Below are 19,933 nucleotides of genomic sequence, written 5' to 3'. Positions count from 1 at the left end.
TAAGAGATCTTTAGATGGTAAAATCTAAAAATAAAACCCAAAATATAAAAAAAGATGAATAATAGCAAAGCATGATATTTCAAGAGTTTTGTTGACTTATTTATTTTTTATTTATTTTTAAAAGAATCATAAGTTATAATTTAATACCAGTTGCTGAGACTTAGATATACCCAATTTTGTAGTGGGGAGGGAGGGTAATTATAGAAAGCAAGAGAGAAAACTTTGAAAATCACTGGTAGCTCAGCCAGGCGTGGTGGCTCATGCCTGTAATCCCAGCACTTTGGGAGGCCGAGGTGGGTGGATCACTTGAGGTCGGGAGTTCAAGACCAGCCTGGTTGGTTGACATGGTGAAACCCTGTCCCTACTAAAAATACAAAAAAAAAGAATAGCCAGGTGTGGTGGTGCATACTTGTAATCCCAGTTACTTGGGGGAACTGAGACAGGAGAATCACCTGAACCCGGGAGGCAGAGGTTGCAGTGAGCCGAGATCGCACTACTACACTCCAACCTGGGCAACAGAGTGAGACTTCGTCAGAAAGAAAAGAACAAGAGAGAGGGAGGGAGGAAGGCAGGAATGAAGGAAGGAAGGAAGGAAGGAAGGAAGGAAGGAAGGAAGGAAGGAAATTGCTGGTAGCTTAGCTGAATAGTCAGTGGGTATCTGCAAGCTAGACTTTATCATGCACACAAATCTTCGATTTGAAAATGAGCGGCAGTGGAAGTAGTGGTGGTGGTAGGAGGCAGGAGTGAAGATCATGTCCCATTAATTTAGGGTATCTGAAAAAGACATGGAGCCACTGACTACTTCTGTATCCACCAGTTTTCCACTCAGCTGTCTGAGGTGAGTAGAAATTGTGTTAGGCATTTCCATAACCTTATCCTTAACTGTGTTCCCTCCTTTTCTTAGTGCCTGAGGTGAGTCTGGCAGTATCAGTGCTTCCCTGCTCCCATTCATACAACTATGTTTTCAGATCCTGGCTTGATGTGGGTTAGTTAGCAGTTCTAGGCCAGATTTCTCAGATTTCTGTTCTTACCTCTTCTGCCCAACTACAACAGCTGGTGGTTGTAGTAACTGGCCTTTGCCTGAGTCACACCCTCAGGTCATGCATCCCCGCCTTTTATAGGCAGGGTGGTTAGCATGAGAGCCCTGCTCTGTGCTCTCATGAAGGATGAGGGGAGAGGAGAAGAGCACCTTAGGATGATGGTAGAACTTTCAGTTCTCTTGACAACGAATTAAATGAAGGCATACACTCTCCATGAGTTTTATTCAGTACAGACCTGGTGTCTGATGCTACAGTTAAGAGATTAGATTTAGAAGGATGGTAGCGCACCAGGTTTGGTGGGAGGAATGAATGGGATGTAAGGAGAGATGATGGTCTGTACATCTCAGACAAAAGGAACTTAAAAAGGGGAGTCTTCAAATTCAAAAGAATGCCCCCCTGGATAAAAAAGGAGCCTCAGAAATATCTCAAATGCACAGAAATTTGAATTAGAATCCAGAAGATGAAAATCAACATGAATAATACGAAAATAAATAAGGAAACATTCTTTACTTAAAAATTTTAAAAAGTCAGCTAAATGTTGACAGGATGTGAAGGGGTAGATGACATTTTAAGATAAAGACTATGGGAAAGGAGTTTATTTTGCCACTATCTTTCCTATAGACTTTTGCTAATAACTGTGAAGGGTCTTAGATTTCACATACTTTCAAGTTAAGGAGTTAACCTGCCACAGTTTCATACATGCTGGCAGAAGATGAGACTTATAGGTTAGAGATAAGGGACTTTGTGGTTCACAACAATAACAGTAATCAGAATATCAGCATTTTCCTGTACTGGTTCTCTGAGCTCCGACTTCCACAGGTTGACACCAAGAGGGCCAGGTGATACCTGCACACACAGTGGAGAGAAGTCCTGAGCCTTGGAAACTTGAGAGTTCTGTAATGAACAGTAAGTGTGCCTGCACTTTGCTCCATCCTGAGGGAAACTCTCTCTCTCTTTGAAGGCTGTTTGCTATGCAAATCTTCTTGAAAAGATAGTCAGGAACAAAGGCAGTCAGCACCTCTGCTTGCAAGATGTGCAAAACTGTGAGAGATATGAAGAATGGTCTGCCAACTGTTGCATCAATAAAAAGGTAGAGGAAGCTAACGTTTATTGCATCCTTGCCGTGCACCAAGCACTGACCAGGAGACTTCTCATTTCTTGCCTCATCAAAGTTCCAAAGCAGTCTTGCCCAGCGGTGGTGCTGTTGTTGTTTTATCGATAAGGAAGCTGGTGAGTCAGGGAACTGGAATATCTAGGTGGAGGACTTGTGTATGTATTATGTACTTCTTATGTGCTAAGCATTGTGCTAAGAAGTAGCTAAAACTTAATTAGATGCTTATCAGGTGCCAAGCACAGTTCTAAGAGCTCTCCATGAATTGATTGATTTAATTTACCACAACTAAGATTATCAGGCGCTGCTGACGAAACCGAGGCACAGTGGGTGATGGAACTGAGATTCAAATTTGCACATTTAACCACTATGTGGCTTAACCACTATGTGGCTGTGGGTTTTTGTTTTTGTTTGGGGTTTTTTTTTTTTTTTTTTGAGAGAGGGTCTGGCTCTGTTGTTCAGGCTGGAGTGCAGACGTGCCATCTCGGCTCACTGCAACCTCTGCCTTCTGGACTCAAGCAGTCCTCCTTCCTCAGCCTCCTGAGTAGCTGGGACCATAGGCATGTGCCACCATACCCAGCTAATTTTTGTGTTTTTTGTAGAGTTGGGTTTTGCTGTGTTGCCCAGACTGGTCTCAACCTCCTGGGCTCAAGTGGTCCACTTGCCTTGGCCTCCCAAAGTGCTAGGATTACAGGCACCCTGTGGTTGTGTTCTTTCTTCATTCCTCAGAGTCACAGCAAGAGGATCATAGTGAAACTAATGTGTGCCCAGAGGAAGTGGATGTATTTGAAAACTGCCAAGTAGAAATAGTTGAAGTGGGACTGAGTGTGTTTAATCTGCAGAAGAATAAAGGGTAAGTTATGCCTGTCTTCAAACATTTGTAGGTATGTCTTATAGAAGAGGAGAGTTCACTCTGTGTGACTGTAGGAGGCAGAATTGGGTCTATTTAGGGGGAGACATATCATGGCTCAGCAAAAATCATTTCTTGAATAATACAGTGCCCCCAACATCATATGGGAGTGGGCTACCTGTGAGGGTGGTAACTCAGTGGTTACCTTTCAGAGATGTGCTGTCTGGGCTCTGTCCAGGTCCCCACAATAAGCCCCTCTGCTACAGGAGCTGGGCAATGGAAAAGGACGGCCCTAATGAGGTTCTCTAGACCATTCCTAAGAGAGCTGACCCTGCTAACAGTGACCTGAACTCTTTCCCCTGCCATGCCTCCCTGTCCCTTCTTGGAGCCTCAGGCCTCAGATCTGTTGGACGTGCACAGAGATGGTTTCTGCATGTGTGAGGAGGGTGTCTTACCTCTTGGGAATCCAGGACCACCGTAAGGATCTGGAGGAGTTAGTGCTGCAGCTCGTTGCACTCTCAGGCCTGCTCTGTCTCACAAGGGGATCCACTAGGATCTGGACTAAGTCCTGCCTCAAACCCTGCTGGGTTTGGCTCCTTACCTGCCATCAGCCTGTAATCACCAGCCCCATGGCTCAGCTATACCCTGGCAAATCTCGTCGCACACATCAGGTCCACTGTTGCCCAGTTTAGGACAGAATAAGATTCCTCTGCTGGGTGGGAGGTGGAATGAGCAGATCTCCGTGGTCTTAACTTTATCTGTGGTTCTGTGATTCACTCTTTCCTTGTCAAGTAGCCCAAGCTTTAAAAAGCAAGTGGGAACAGGTGGTTGGGCCAGTGCTGCTCTGTGATGACCTGGCTGTGGCACCCTGGCAACTCCCCTGGTGTAGCTGTAGGCCTGGGCTGAGCAGATCTGATCCAGATGCAGGCCCAGAGAGGAACCCTGGGCAGGTAGGAAAAGGAATTTGGGGAGATGGTGAGAAATAGGAGTGGTGGCAACTGGCTTCACAGTATATGTTCCACTCTGCTAGAAACGGCTTCTGCTGGGGGCTAAAGACTCCCCAGAAGTAGTCTTAATTAGTCTGTGGGCATCTTTAAAAGAATCTAATTTTCATCAAAGGGTTTTAAAGAGTGATGCTTAGCCCAGTGTAAAGGGCGTAGTCAAGATCTGATCCTGAAATAATGTCTCTGCTATCCTAGATGTCAGGAGAAACTAAAAATATCCTCATCACTCTGAGGAATTCTTGGTTTATTGAACCCATGCCTTTTCCCTCTGAGCATCCTTCCAGAAAGTGAAAGAGTTAGCAAGTGAGCCAAGAAGCTTTAATTACCCAATCTGCTGACATTATTTTATCTACGCCCCTGATATTAAATCTGCAAAGCATTCCACTTAAATCTCAGTGCTAAGAGCAGCCTCTACAAACTTGGGCCTTTGTCCTGCTGGCTGTGGCCCATGCTCTGTTTCCCACCCTACCGCACCCTCCCTCAGACTTCTTAAATTCCGAAGCTCTCTGTGGCACTGGAAATGATCTGTCTATGGACTGTCCATACTTCAGGAAAGTCCCCGATCTGTGTGTGTTTATTCGCCAGTTCTGCTCCCCCCAACTCAGCCTGGCTGTTTGTGGTTGAATTCTGGCATGTGCCCATCATTACAGAAACCTGGATTTGGCAGGGATATTGTACCGTGTTTCTATTACTGGCATCTTTGGAGAAGGAAGAGAAAGTCTGTCTAGTTTTTTCCCTCTCTTTTACGTACAAATGAAAATTTATTTCTTATGTTATTAACTTTTCTGGTCAACCAGTCAAATACATCTTCAGTTTCAGGTTGGTTCCCTGGAGTGTGGAAGTTTTCTCCTGGTTTAATGTTGACTCTGTTGTCTAATAGCTGGTTCATTTAGCACCTGATTGGTGCTATGGTTATAGCTGCAACAGGCCACATTTAAGGAGGGCTTCCAGGGAACCAGCACTGTGCTGAGGACTTCAATCCTCATGACCTCTGAGATAAGTGCTGTGACCATCTTTCCCCCATTATAGGGAGGACATGAGCTGAAAGAAGTCCAATAACTTGCTGAAGGTCTTGCAGCGGAGCTGGGGCTAGAAGCCAGGCAGTGTGGTGCCAGAGCTGGCTGACTTCAGCGCCTACTTCTTGCTTCCATGCATGCATACATATGCTATACATACATATGGGAGACCCATAGGATATATGCCATCAATACATACTGCTGTGCATACCAGTGCTCCCACCATCCTCCCAGGAAGTGTTTGTATCATTATAAAACCGTGTCCTCAGCAAGTGTGTGTTAAGAACTTACTGTGTGCAGATCCAAAGATGTACAAACCCAGGTCCTGCTCATAGGCATTGCAGTTGGGGAGACAAGGCCTTGATCTGCAGAATCTGAGCTGGGCTGAGCAGAGGAAGCGTTGCCTGTTTTGTTCACTGCTATGTCTCCAGGGACTATTATAGCACCTGGCAGGTAGTATGCTCTCAGAAACATGTGATGAAGGAACAAACTTCTAATTAAACAAAGCTATTTACATTTTTACAAATAAATGAAAGAACACGTGAATTTCTAAGAAGTATGAAGGACATAAACTGAGATTAGAGAACAGATTAAATTATGTACATTAAGCTGTATAAAAAGCTCCCCATGTTGTCCTCATTTTTCTTACTTTTCATAGATTGGTGGGCACAATGTCATGGATGGGGTGCTTGTGGACCCATGTCATAAATAGGGCTTTCCATGCTCTTAGATCCTGCTGGGTGGGGAGGGCTTAGAGAGGAGATGGACCTTGAGGTTGGAGTAGGACTCAGCTGGGTGGAAAAGAACGTGGGAGGCATTCCAAAGCTGCCCTCACTGGCAGGATTATACTGGAGAGGGCAGAAGCCTCATGTTATGCTTGATAACAGTCGTTTTGAACTTCACGACTTCTTGAAGTTTGGATCCTTTTCTGTCTTACTCAATACTTGCCTCACTTCCCAAGCCTAACCTAACTTGGTTGAGTATCTAAGTGTACATCCCTTCAAACCATGTAGGAATCCCTGGACCTCATCCTTGCCTGAATTCTGGCACCAGATCAAGAAGAACAAGCTTGAACAGAGGCTGAGGCAGGAGAGTAAAATACTGGGGAGCCACAAGTCAGCACCAGGCAAGTTGACAGGAATCAAGAGGACCTGGATGCAAGAGTCATAAAATCCCACGCACTCTGACTCAGTAATTGAAGTTCTCGAAATGTATCTTGGGGAAATAATCTAAAGGATTATTATGGAAATAAAGGGGCCAGGTGCAGTGGCTCATGCCCGTAATCCCAGCACTTTGGGAGGCCAAGGTGGGTGGATCACCTGAGGTCAGGAGTTCAAGACCAGCCTGACCAAAAAGGTGAAACCCCGTCTCTAGTAAAAATACAAAAATTAGTTGGGCATGGTGTCAGGTGCCTATAGTCCTAGCTATTCGGGGGGCGCTGAGACAGAAGAATTGAACCTGTGGAGGTGGAGGTTGCAGTGAGCTGAGATTGCGCCATTGTACTCCAGCCTGGGCAATGGAATGAGACTCCATCTCAAAAAAAAAAAAAAAAAAAAAAAGAAAAGAAAGAAAAAGAAAGAAAGGATAAGTTTATGTCCATTAAACTGTTTGTTTTAATGAAATTGGAAGCAACCTAAATGGTAACTAACAGAGGCATCATTAAGTTTTGGCTTATCTACTTGCTGGAATATGATACAGTCACTGAAAATAAGATTTATGAAGAGTGTTCCATATCTGAGGAAAACCATGAAAAATGAAGGCAATGATAATTTGTATATATAATTTTATTTTTAAAAGTATATACATAGAAAAATACTGGAAAAATATTACAGAAAATGATAGTATTTATATTGGGGGAAAAGTCATTTGTAATCCTACTCACAACCAAACTTTTAGCCAATATTGTTTATTTGTTTATGATTGACAAAAGACAATGGGACAAGGGAACTCAGGTGAGTTTAACATTCCTGTAAAGAGTCAGAAACGAAGACACTGTCTGTCTAGCAAAGGAGTAAGGACAGCTATGAAAACATGTTGTCCAAAATAACCTGGAGTGTGAAATAACAGGTTCCTGGACAGAGGGCACATGAAGCCCGAGCTTGGCCGGAATAGGGTGAATGTGGCCAGGGAAGACACCTTTGTCTTTTGTTTTTCTAGAGGCTTGGTGTCTGTAACCAAATTTATCCCTGAGGCCGAGACACAGGAACAGGGCCCATGAGTCAGTGTTTCTGTGGCAGCCCTCTGGGTCAGTGCCCACACAGGCAGGGCAGGCATCAAATTTGACACAGCTGCATGGGAAGACATCTTTGAAGTCATGTCTTGTGCCGGGAGACATGGGAGAGAGGTGGCCATATGTATACCCTGGCTCCCCTAAATAGTCCCAGCATGAGTATTCAAAGAGCCCTTTCCATTCTCAAGAATCCTCATTTGGATAATATGTTATGCGGTCACCCTAATTATTGAAAAGGAGGTTGGAGGACATTCTGGGTTGATGACAGTTGCTCTGCTGGTTGCCTCTAGTGCTTAAGAGACCATGAATTGTCTGGGTGTGGTGGCTCATGCCTGTAATCCCAGCACTTTGGGAGGCTGAGGTGGGCAGATCGCTTGAGGTTGGGAATTCAAGACCAGCCTGGCCAACATGGTGAAACCCCATCTCTACTAAAAATACAAAAAGTAGCCAGGCGTGGTGGCACATGTCTGTAATCTCAGCAACTTGGGAGGCTGAGGCAGGAGAATCACTTGAACCCAGGAGGTGGAGGCTGCAGTGAGCCAAGATCATGCCATTGCATTCCAGCCTGGGCAACAGAGTGAGACTCCCGCTCAAAAAAAAAAAAAAAAAAAAAAAAAAGAGAGAGAGATAGTGAATTAAGATTCCCTGATGCAGAGGTGGGCCCAGCCTGATGGAGAAGGGGCCCAGGTGTTGTAGATGAATATCGCTCTGCTATCCTAATTAAGATAAACAAGGTAATTATTCCCAAGCTGCCCCAGCATGTGGCTAGAATTCATATTTAACTTTGACCGAAGAGCTCCTTTTCCCCTTGCACTCTTGCTCCCCCATCCTGCAAACCTGGTACATGACCATTAAAATCTTAATAAGCAGAAGCTTAAGTAAGGGTATATAATTTGCCAACTGAACCTTCCCATTTGCAACCTTTTAGCATTAGCAAGTTCTTGACTTTTCATGGAAAAGCCCTGGTATGGCTAGTGCAAAAATCAGTTCAAATGGTAGAGGGTGATAACTTTAAGCAGATAGGGACTTGGCCTGAGTGAGCTTTGTTTACTTCCTCCTGTCTGCCCTTTCTTCTATCGGCTCTGTCAAGGCAGGCTTTTTGGGAACCCCATTAATGAGCAGACTGCCAAGTTGACCATCAGTGATCCAGCCTGGGAGCCAAGACTAGGTTCATCTTGCAAGAAAAGTGGGGTGGGATTGTGGAGAAGACCGCCTCCTCTGTGCCCACAGAAGGATTGGTGTGACCCTGAGTACCCCAATATGCCTGGCTGGACATCTTGGGAGCACTGGGAAACCGGAGGTAAAGACCTTCATGCAGTATCTCCTCACAGCCTTAGCTCAGCGGGGCCCCCAGTCAACAGAGAAGCCGTGACAGGCACAGCTGACTGGACATGTGAACAAACAGATTAACAGTTCAGGGATTGCCAAAGTAAAGAGACATCTAGATCTTTCGTAGATGTTTTGTTTGGTTGGTTGGTTGAGGGGCACAGGTGACAAGTGTTGGGGCAAACTCTGGCTTTTCCTGGACTTAAGCAAGAAGTCAACTTTTGGCACCTGGACACTATTTTAAGTCTCTAGTTAAGAGATAAGGGGAAACCACCGTCTCACTCAAGAGAGAACGCTCTGCTTTGGAAGCCAGGCTAGATATGGAATTGGCCGGAATCTGCTGAGATCTGTGGAGAGGACACCTGAGCAAGCGTGGGCTAATGTTAAATCATAGCTTCCCAGAGAGGTTGGGTGGGGAAACCTGACTTTCAAAGGGGGAGAAGGTACCACTGCAAAAGCTTAAACTGAAACAGGTGTAAGCAAGATGGTTCTGACCTCCCCTCATTTGGTTTAAGCGTACATCACAAGGAACAGGTGCTGTCAATAATGAATTAAGGAACAGGTGCTGTCAATAATGAATTCAGTTTTTCTCCTGGGCCCAGAAACAGAGAGGGATGAAACCATTAAGGCGATGGAACCCAGCCCTGACTAATAGGTATGAGGGGGAACAGAACTGGGGGCAAGAGTTCTTCAGTGTGGGCGTCCTGAATCTCTGCGGCTGACTCTGAGAAGTCCCAGGGGTCTGCTTTCTCTAAGAACAGTTCCATATTGGGTAATGACAAAAAACCAGAGTGAGATTAAAAATGGATTCTTTATATTGAGCATTAATGATGAAAGCTCCAGGTGATAGCATTCTGTTCAATGTTATATAACTGTTAGAAATGGGGTTTAGTAATTAGAAGTGAATTGTTAATTTAATAGATTTTTTTTTAGGAAAATGATGTAAATAAGTATGCGAAGTACTGCTTCCCGGCCTGATCAATCACAGCTGAAGGGGCCTAGCTATCTGGTTGCTGTGTCCACCAGGTAGAAGCTTACCTAAGTTGCTTGAAAGAAAATGTTCTGGCACTAGAATTGCCGTTTCAAAGCTTTGCAGGGATGGTAAACAGCATACTGCTCTTCAGAGCACTATACCAATCTTCTTATTGTTGGTGTGAGAGAGCATCTAACACTCAATAAATGCTGGGCACTCCAGGCTGAATGCTAAAAAAATGAACTGCTGCCTTTGTTTAGCACAGTGTCTCCAGCAGGGTGCAGAATTTCAAGTTCAGGAGTAGACAAGCATGCAGGGTCTTAGGGTCTTTGAACAGGCCAATGCCCCATTAGCTTTTTAATTTTCCATCCCACTTTCCTGGCTCCCGGGGCTCTATTTTTCTCTTCGATAAACTGTTTTCTCCAATAGGATTCCAAATTCCCTATTGGAAGTTGAACCCCGTATCCTCAAGGCCCGTGCTCCCTGAGCCAGGTATGAGTGCAGCTAATGGAAGGGCTCCCTCACCCCAAGTGCAAATGGCTCCCTGTTTCATAGAGGGTTGACGGGGGACACACTTTCTCCTCTCCACTGGGAACCACCTGAGCTGACACCTCTAAGCAGAAGTTCCTCTTTGTGTTCCTGCTGATGGGCTGTGCTCTCAGCTGGTCATTGGTTTTCTCCGTGCCTTCTCCAGGTTCCCAGAGGTCACCATTTTCTTTCTAGTTAGCCCCATTCTAGAAGAGATTTAGGGCTGGGAGAAGAGGAGAAACATATGTTAGCCTCATTAATATCTTTGGTGAAGTGTGAGGAGAAAGAGGTAGCCATGATTGGTAGAAAAATGAGACTGTTAAGGGAGAAAAGTATGTCTGTTAAAAGTATGACTGCTATCTCTGTTATCACCCATCATTGCAGATGGTAAAAATCAGTTGTTCTCAGCAACATCACTGACTGCCCTGCTGAGACCCTGGAACTGGAGGGTGTCCTTTGGGAGACAGGCAGGGCATGATGTGAAAGGGCCAGTGTGAGTCACATGAGGACAGCCGAGGGTCTGACTGGACTCCCGGCCAGTCCTGCCACAGGCATTGCAGGCAGCTGGTACTTGAGTGGGCTCACCTGCCTACCTGAGGAGCATGACAGGGAAGGTGAGAAGCGTCCTGAGCCTGTTGGGTGGACTGTTCATCTAGAAGAGACACAACTGGAATCCCCATTGGCAGAGCCAGGGCCAGGCTTAGAGCATCAGGTCAAGACTGCGTGGACTTCAGTCAGCTCAGCTTTAAAGAGCTGTGGCTAGAGGAGAGATTCCAGCAACCTACAGACCAGCTCAGGGGAATGTCAGGGGAGTGAGGGGCTGAGTGGCAAGGAAACGGGCAGGTGACCATGAGCTCGTTGCTCTCTTCTTGTCTGCCTCTTCTCCAATAGGCTGAGGGTTCCTGAGATCCAGGGGCCTCCTCAAAGCCGTAGTGAGGAATGTGCCCCTTCCAAGGCTGCTCCCTGAGTCTGTCTTTCCTAACTTCTCTAACTCCTTCGCTCTTCTCCCTGTATTGCTGTGATTCCTGCCTCCCAGCTGGCTGGGATGGAGCTGGACTTGGTCCCTGCTGAATCTCAGAATCTAGATTGGAGCGGCAGTTGCTCAAATATTCAATGAATACTTGAAGGCAATGACAGAGAAGGTGAGAAGTGTCCTGAGCCTGTTGAGGGGACTGTTCATCTAGAAGAGACACAACTGGCATCCCCATTGGCAGAGCCAGGGCCAGGCTTAGAGCTGGCTTACATTTCCTCATTTTGTATTCCATTGAGCGCCAGAAATGAAGCAGAGAGGGCTGAACCCTGACACAGTGGGCCAGCCCAAGCCCACTGGGGCCCAGAAAGGCCCAGGCTCAGCAGATGCCAGCTCCAGACCCAGGGCCACCCTGCTCACCCATGGCCCACAGGGGGATGCAGATTGAACTCTTCATTCCAGAGAGTGGCCACCTGGATTGGGAAGGGAAGCAGGGGCAGGGGAGGAGAGAGAAATCACAAGGAGACTGTGGGAACCACGAGAAACATGACCATTCTGTCCTGAGGTCTGGGGGTAGGGCCTATGTCCGTGTTTCACCTGCAGCGCTTATGTCATTGTACTGGGAGGAGGTCGTTGAAGCCCTCACCTTATTTATAGTCCTAGCGGGCACTGTGGGCACTCAGTAAATACACAGTGATAGATATGTGGACAGATGATGAGTTCTGAGCCTTAGGCCCTTGTTCTTCCTGCTGTGCTGAAAGCACAAACCTGATAAAGCTTGAGAACCGTGATCAGGTAAACTGTTCGAAATAGTCAGGAGAGTCCCATCTTCTCAATCCTTTTGTCCAGCTGTGGAGTAGGCCTTTTAGACAAACAACAGTGGCCTAAGAAGTTGGAATATGGAAGAGATTCCTATATATAAGAACGGCAGGAAATAATGAACTTCTGGAATTTCCTTGCTGAGAGGGCTGTGTGTTGTAGCTGTGGCATTTGGCTACTGCGTGTATGTCCTATTTCCTGTAATACAAGGCTTAGCTCATCACTAGCAGACTGACAAGCTAGTCTCAGAAGCAGGGCAACTGGGATTGTCAAATGGGTTTCCTTAGCATACTTCATCCTGCTTACTGGTGAGAGGTTTAGGATAGCATGTCTGAGCTGCTGTCTGCAGAGCAGAGTGTGCGAGTGGCCCTGCAGGTGCTGGAGCTCACAGAGAGACTGCCAGGATGTGCACCTAAGATTATATGTTTAGAAGTCTTCTTTTTTTCTTTCTTTTTGAGATGAAGTTTCACTCTTATTGCCCAGGCTGGAGTGCAGTGGCATGATCTTGGCTCACTACAACCTCCACCTCCTGGGTTCAAGTGATTCTCCTGCCTCAGCCTCCCAAGTAGCTGGGATTACAGGTGCCTGCCACTACGCCCAGCTAACTTTTTGTATTTTTAGTAGAGATGGGGTTTCACCATGTTGGCCAGGCTGGTGTCGAACTCCTGACCTCAAGTGATCCGTCCACTTTGGCCTCCCAAAGTGCTGGGATTACAGGTGTGAGCCACCATGCCTGGCCTGTTTAGAGGTCTTCTAACCCCAGAGAGGTTAGGATACTCCCTCAGGGCCTCACTGTTAGCAGACCCTGTCCCTGAAATTTTGTGGTCTTCAGTCAGTTTCTTCTCTGTAGGCCTTGGTTCTCTTATCTATAGACTGAGAAGGTGAGCCAGGGGCTCTCTGAGTTCTGTGATTGTGTGCAATCTAGCGGCAGAGCCAGGACAGGACACCAGGACCTTTGAACTCCAATCCACTCCCGGGTCTTCCCTGTGGCATCTCTAACAATGTGACCTTGTCACCAAGGGTCTGAACCTTGGAATCAGAGACCTCAGTTCAAATCCAGCTGATAATAAGTAGCCATTACTTATTAGCTTTGAGAACTTTGGCTACTATTACTCAACTTCTGAGTCCTTCTTTTACCTTTAAGATGAAAGCAATACAGTATGTATCTTATAGAATTACTTTGAAAATTAAAGTAAACTTGGATAAAGCCCTCAGTACAGTACCTGGTCCTCAATAGGCATTCAGTAAATGGGTTGTTTGTATTAGTGACAGTTGGTATGTGGTTCAGTCGCTGCACTTGTCTGGACCTTAGGTTTCCTTTCTGTGACTGGACCAGTGCTTCTCTGACTTAGCCATCCCTGAGGACAGTCGAGAAAGAGCTTGTATTCTAGGGTTAGGGGCTTGGGGTGTAGCCTGTAGCAGCTTGCAGAAAGCCTGGCATTTATTTGAACTCCTATTTATTTGTAAAATCTACTTACAGTTGGTATCCTATACAATGATCTGAATTTTTTGGTTGTAATATAAAAATGCTTCTCCCAAATCTTTGAGTGAAGTTGATGTTTCAGGGTGAGGTAGCCTCAAATATCCCAAAGAGCACACAGCCACACCCCTCTGGGCTGGAGGTGGGATTGAAAGTAGTTTCAAAGATCCCTTCCAGCTCTGAAATTCCAGGCACCTAGAGTGAGTCTCATCCTCAAAGGACCTAAGGTTGGTACCAAAGAATTCTAAAGGAACCTGAGAAACGGGATCCCTCTACCCTGTCCCTGGTGAGAATGGACAGGGCTGGGTGGAAGTGGAACTACCAGAAACAGGGAGAGACACAGCCCTCTGCAGTGAAGGGTGAAGGAGGCTGGAGGAAGAACCGGGCTGTGTCTGGGCCTGACTGTCAGCCCTTGGGCTGATGACCCTGGCAGGGTTGGCTTGGCAGCTCTCCACCTCCCCAGGTAATTTCCAGGAAACACTAAGCCATTGTTTCTCACCCACAGCTGGAGGCTGTCTGGGGAGGAGCCCTCCTATCTCAGGAGGGCAGCGAGGGCAGGGGGTGAACTGCATGTGGAAACATAGAGCTTGTCACACTGCCAAGGCCTCCTGGCTGTTCTGATACAGTACCTAAGGCTGGCGTCTGGGCTTGTGCCCAGCCAGTGGGAGGAGAGTTGAGAGAGTCTGGAGAAGGGCAGCAAGTTTTTGGAGAGAACACAGAGATTTCTGGCCTGTGAATGGGAACAATGTTTAACTACAGTCTGGGAACCTCTGTGTGTGTGGGGAGAGGCTATCTGCTGATGGTGGTGTCAGCCTTGCACACATTTGCCAGTATGCGTGGCCTCTTCCTCAGGCATGAGGGATTCAAATGAAGTCACCCCGTTTGTTTAAGACAAATGTAAGGGTTTTCCTGGGCAAGGGATTGATGACTTGGTCAAATTTATACCCAGCAGATGTCATAGCAATAAAAATCTAAGGGGATAGCAATACATTTGTTACACTGGACATTTCCTATTGTGTAAGGTATTTGTTATAATAAGATTTAACATGACTTTATTTTTTTTATTTATTTATTTTTTTTGTGGAGGGCGGGGATGGAGTTTCGCTCCATTGCCCAGGCTGGAGTGCAGTGGCACTGTCTCAGCCCACTGCAACCTCTGCCTCCTGGATTCAAGAGATTCCCCTGCCTCAGCCTCCAGAGTAGCTGGGATTACAGGCACCTGCCACCACGCCCAGCTGACTTTTGTATTTTTGGTAGAGAGGAGGTTTCACCATGTTAGCCAGGGTGGTCTTGAACTCGTGACCTCAGGTGGTGCCCCCACCTTGGCCTCCCAAAGTGCTGGGATTACAGGTGTGAGCCACTATGCCCGGCCGTAAGATTTAACCTATCTTGATAAACCCTTTCTAAGCATGTTACCAAGTTGGATTTGAAGTTCAGAAGGACTGGATTCCAGTTCTGCTCTATTAACTATATGACCTTAGGCAAGTCTCACCTGATCTTTGAGCCTCAGGTGTTCCATCCATAAAGTGGGGCTATAAAATCTTAGTATGTTGGCCAGGCACGGTGGTTCATGCCTGTAATCCCAGCACTTTGGGAGGCCAAGATGGGTGGATCACCTGAGGTCAGGAATTTGAGACCAGCCTGGCCAACATGCTGAAACCACGTCTCTACTAAAAATACAAAAAAAATTAGCCAGGCGTAGTGGTGCGTGCCTGTAATCCCAGCTACTCTGGAGGCTAAAGCAGGAGAATCACTTGAATCCAGGAGGCAGAGGTTGCATTGAGCTGAGATCATGCCATTGTACTTCAGCCTGGGTGACAAGAGCAAGACTCCATCTCAAAAAATAAATACATAAATAAATAATATCTTGGTATGTTGTGAAGTTGAAATGGGATATTGATTAGAAAAGTATTTTATAAGTTGTTAAATAAGTAGCTAAATGTTCATTTTAAGTAAAAACCCTTTTGGTAACATTAGCTAAGCATCATCATCCTCTAGGCCCTCCACAAGCTAGTCTCAATCAGTGTAATGACTGTATTTCTCAACATTTCTCTTGATCCATCCCTTCACCAGATGAGTTTCCTTACTCTTATATACAAGCACCACCATCTCCCTAGATCAGCTCTCTACTGGAGGGCTCACCTGCTTAGATTACCATGGCCTGTTCTCTGTGCTTTGCCAGCTTCAGAGATCTCAACTCAGTCTCTGAAGATACGCTGGTCTCCTCTGGGCCCTAATTTCCTCATCCATAAAGTAAGGGAGCGGACTACGTGATTTAGGTTCCCTTTCATCCCTGACATTCTGCAATCCAGCCATATTTCAGTGTGCAAACAGTAACCTAGAATCTGAGAAGATGAGAGCAATGCATATTGTCCAACCAATTATAAGTAACTGATTTAAAAAAGCAATTTAAAAGCAGGAATTAATAATCTATTCCTTGTGATATATAGGGCAATGTTTGTAACAATATTTAAATGAACTAAAACATTTAAGTGAAATGTGATACCTGAGTCTTCATCATAACTGACTATTATCAAATTGTTACCATTTGTTGAGTGCTTGCTACGTGCTAGACATGGTTAGAAATTACAGTTACAATGAATTGAGTATTTTGAGTATCTACTTTCTGATAGATGCTTAAAGCTGCTGCTAATCGTACTACCCTGCAGAGGTACAGATGGGGAAATTGAGGTTTAGAGAAGTTAAGTAAATCACCCAAGGTCATCCAGCCACTGTGTGGCAGTGGCAGGGTTCAAGTCTAGGTGTGTATAACAACAAAGCCTGTGACGTGATGGCTCCACCCAAGTCCTCTGTCTTGCAGTCACCACTGTGCTTACTCTTAGGTTGTAAATGTCTTGTTACTACCCTCCTAGGACTGGTGGTTACCCCAGCTGTGTTTATGATACAGTTCTGAACTTGACCCTGAATTAGGAATTGGCCCTCTCTCTATATAGTTGAGGCAGCCAGCCTGAGAATTGTATGGGAAAAAACCCTAGATTTTTATGGGAAATATCTCCACCTAGATTTAGCACCTTCCCTCCTCTGGCATATTGGAGAAACCCAGTCTTGGCTCCCTCCTCACTTCCCTCCCTGTGCACCTGCCCTTTCCTCTCGGTGCTAACCAAGGGTGGAAGTAAAACTAGAAATCCTTAACGCTGTTTGCCAGGCTTTGGGCTTCAGCCAGAGGAGGCAGATTGTGTTGATGGATGTAATTAGAAAACTGCAAACCTGCTTCTCAAATCCCAGGTCCCAAAGGAGTTGACAAACCAGGTTGGCTCATGTCTCATTTTCCTTTGCTGTGTCACATGTGGAAGGATTTGGAGTAGAAGTATCCCCAGGCCTTTCAGTAATGGAAGCTCGAGTCAACCATGGATGCACCAGTGCCAGACGAGTGATGGCAACTGCCTTTGGCCCCAGGGGTTCCAGCAGGAGCTGTGGATGGCTGGGGCTGGTGACAGTCTTCACATGATGAGAGTCTGGGCTCCTACTGGCTACCACGTCGGTGCAGCCCCTCCAATCAGCAGTGCTTCCTGCTCCCTCTTCCCTTGGAAGACCTGTTCCAGCTGAATGGCTTAAGCTTTCACATGGAAAGGAGGACACGCATAGAAGCGCCTTCCTTCTTCCCTCTCCTCCAGTCAGCCAGGTGTTAGTTGAGTCACAGAGCTAAAGTTTTCCCAAGGGAAACAGGCCATGGGACCTGGTGCCTCCCCTAAACTGCATAGAGAGGAGCAGGGACCACATTTAGAAGGCAGACCTGGGCAGCTTCTCTCACAGTTCACTTGTGCCCATGCCCTCGGAATCTAAGGGTCTTCCTAGCAAAGTATCTTCTGGGCTTGTCCCTTAAGATCATCCCCACAGAACCAGCTCCCTGCAGAAAGCAGGGAGGCCTTGTGTATTTCAGGCCGTTCTAGACAAAAGGAATGGGATCTCTAGTCTGCAGGTAGAGAACCTGCTCACAGCCTGCTCCAGGGAAGCGTGTGAGCTGCAGAATCATGAGGTGCATTTCCTTCCTGCACCTTCTTTTCCCAAGTGGACTTTCCTAGGCATCTCACAGACCAGTGTTGGAGAGGAGGGGAGGGCAGGGCAGACTCCTGCCACAGAGAGGTGACTATTTGTACTCCCTCTCCTTTCTGGGTCTCCTCTCAATCCTGTGACCCTAGAGCACCAACAGCACACCCTACTGCCATGGGTTGCCCAAACTCACCTGTTGGCCCTCTCCCTGGCTTCCTTACCTGCCCCCTGCAAGATTTCGGTTTCAGAATAACTCAAATTACCAAATGCTGGCAGAATTGAGGGAGTGGGAGTGAGAGGAAGAATGAAGAGATTGAAAGACAAGGAGTATATTCCATTTACCTTATGAGCAATGATACTCCCCAACATTCTGCCCCATTAATTTTGCTGTTAATATTTGCCATTCTGCTAAGGGATTAAATGAGTTCTAAGTCACCTTAAGTACTTAGTCCAATGCCTGACAGTAAGTGCTAAGTACATGGCAACTATTATTGGTGCTCTCTTTTTCTTTTCCCCCTGGGATTTCCCCTTAGCTCTTCCAGCCCCAGCTCTTCTCTGGACAGACCTCATCCAATCAGAGGGCTCCACCTGGGAGCTGGCCAGAAGCAGAGGAGCTAGAATCACTGCACAGGTGTGGGTCCAGGACTGACCCAGACCTCAGAGTCTTCCTAGACTGTGCCGCTGTCTCACAGGTGTGCCTCGAGGACCAGGTGTGCCTGCCTGATTTGCCTGCCTGGCGGGCGGCCCTGCGCGCAGGGAGCCCCAACAGAAGTCTTTTCTTTGTGTGTTTGAAACTGAGTCTCTCTCTGTCGCCTAGGCTGGAGTGCAATGGTGTGATCTTGGCTCACTGCAAGCTCTGCCTCCTGGGTTCACACCATGCTCCTGCCTCAGGCCGAGTAGCTGGGACTACAGGCGCCCGCCACCAAGCCCAGCTAATTTTTTGTATTTTTAGTCGAGACGGTGTTTCACCGTGTTTTCGATCTCCTGACCTCATGATCCACCCGCCTCGGCCTCCCAAAGTGCTGGGATTACAGGCATGAGCCACTGTGCCTGGCCAAAAGTCTTTTCTGTTAGATAAGCTTTGCCTCCTCTCCTGGGGTCCTGCAGCAGCTCATCCCTGCCTGGGCTTGGCTCCCCCTGCTGGAACCTTTCATACCTGCCCACGTCTTGTGGAGAGCTGGTGGCAGTCTCAGAGAAAGGTGCACCAGGACAGGAAATGCCCAAAGAGACCCTTCAGGCCATGTAGAGAGGACCAGAGAAGGAAGGTGGTCTTCCTGAGATCACACAGCTGGTTTGGGTGGCAGCACCATAATAAGCATGAGAGTCGCTGACTCTTCTGTGCTATCTCACCCTCCAGTGCCATCCGGATTTCTCCTGTGCCCCCTACTTTGAGCAAGGTTGCCTTTATTCTCTGAGCCTCTGACAGAAACCTTAAAATCATAAAAGCAATACCAACATTAACAGTAGCAGCCATCAGAGATTCAGTTCCTATTCTGTGTGAGAGACTAGGCTGAGGCTGCTTTTTATGCACGTTGCTGACCCTTATAACAATCTTGCAGGTAGGAGGGTATTAGCAGTAGCCCCATTTTACAGATGAATAAACTAAGATTTTGAGAGATTGTCAATTGCCTCAAGCCACCCTCCTAGGGACTGGAAGCCACGAGCTCTGTTCTTGTTCCCTGAGTCGCTTTCCTGGGCTTCGGTGGGCTAGTGGTGGTGAGGCTGCCCCTACCTGAGTACTCACACCTCATCTTTTAGGGTTTAAAACACAAGGCACAGTTCTGCTTGGCAGAATGGAGTGGGAGGCATGGTATTTGAGAAGGAGACAGTGGTGGTAGGAGTTCAACAAGTACACTTGATACCCCAAACTGAATCCGGAGGGGGTGATACCTAAGAATGAAGTGAGTGAACTTTAGGATTCTAGCTGGAGTGTGCGTTTTGCTAATTTAGTTATAAGCAGGGCTCTGGTTCTGGCTTTAATTTCCTTTGCATATGACTTGTATCGCAGAAAACTTCTCTCAGTCTGTTCCCATCAAATCCCAAATAAAGCAAGAATTCCAACAGGAAGAGAAGAACTCCAGGAGACCAGGCCTTGCTCCTTCACCCTATGTGTGAGGTTAGGGGTGTTGATTTGATTCGATCTGTGTGCATGTGCCTGTGTGTATTGTTGTTGTTGTTGTTTCCCCCTCTTAGGAAAATTTAAAAATAACTTTCTGCCAAAGATGTGGGCACCAGGATTGTGTTGCTGAGCAGACATGCTCCTCCCACCCGTGGTCGGCTGCTCTGCTGATGTGGCCCCGCTGATGTGGGCAGCTTGTCTGCCTGCAGAAGCCCAGCCCCTCCTTTAATGTGTTTTCCAAGAGGAAAGGCCCAGGAAGCCATGGGGAGGGAGAGGCTGCCTAGTGGCTCAGGGAAGAACTCAGCTGTTGGGACAAGAGTGGGCTGGCTTTGCGTGCTTTCATGTGGGAACCCAGGGACCTGGATCCAAATCACTCAAGGATGCCAGCAGGAAACCCTGAGATTGTACCCGGGCAGGCTATGATTGTGCCCATGTCATAGCCGGGAAGACTGAGAA

General features: G+C 46.8%; 1 protein-coding gene and 1 non-coding gene across 2 annotated transcripts in view; one reads left to right on the top strand and one right to left on the bottom strand.

The window, feature by feature from the left end:
- Window positions 1-19,933, top strand: part of MYLK (myosin light chain kinase) — a 222,234-nt gene that overhangs the window by 9,338 nt on the left and 192,963 nt on the right. The window lies entirely within an intron of this gene.
- Window positions 7,184-7,314, bottom strand: LOC111545416. The gene has a single exon (XR_002732445.1). It is a non-coding gene; the product is annotated as a small nucleolar RNA SNORA5 (small nucleolar RNA).

Source organism: Piliocolobus tephrosceles, chromosome 2 (genome assembly GCF_002776525.5).
Source record: "Piliocolobus tephrosceles isolate RC106 chromosome 2, ASM277652v3, whole genome shotgun sequence".
In the NCBI taxonomy this organism is placed as follows: domain Eukaryota; kingdom Metazoa; phylum Chordata; class Mammalia; order Primates; family Cercopithecidae; genus Piliocolobus; species Piliocolobus tephrosceles.
The sequence above is the reverse complement of the archived record's forward strand: the minus strand, read 5'-3'. Positions and strand labels throughout refer to the sequence as shown.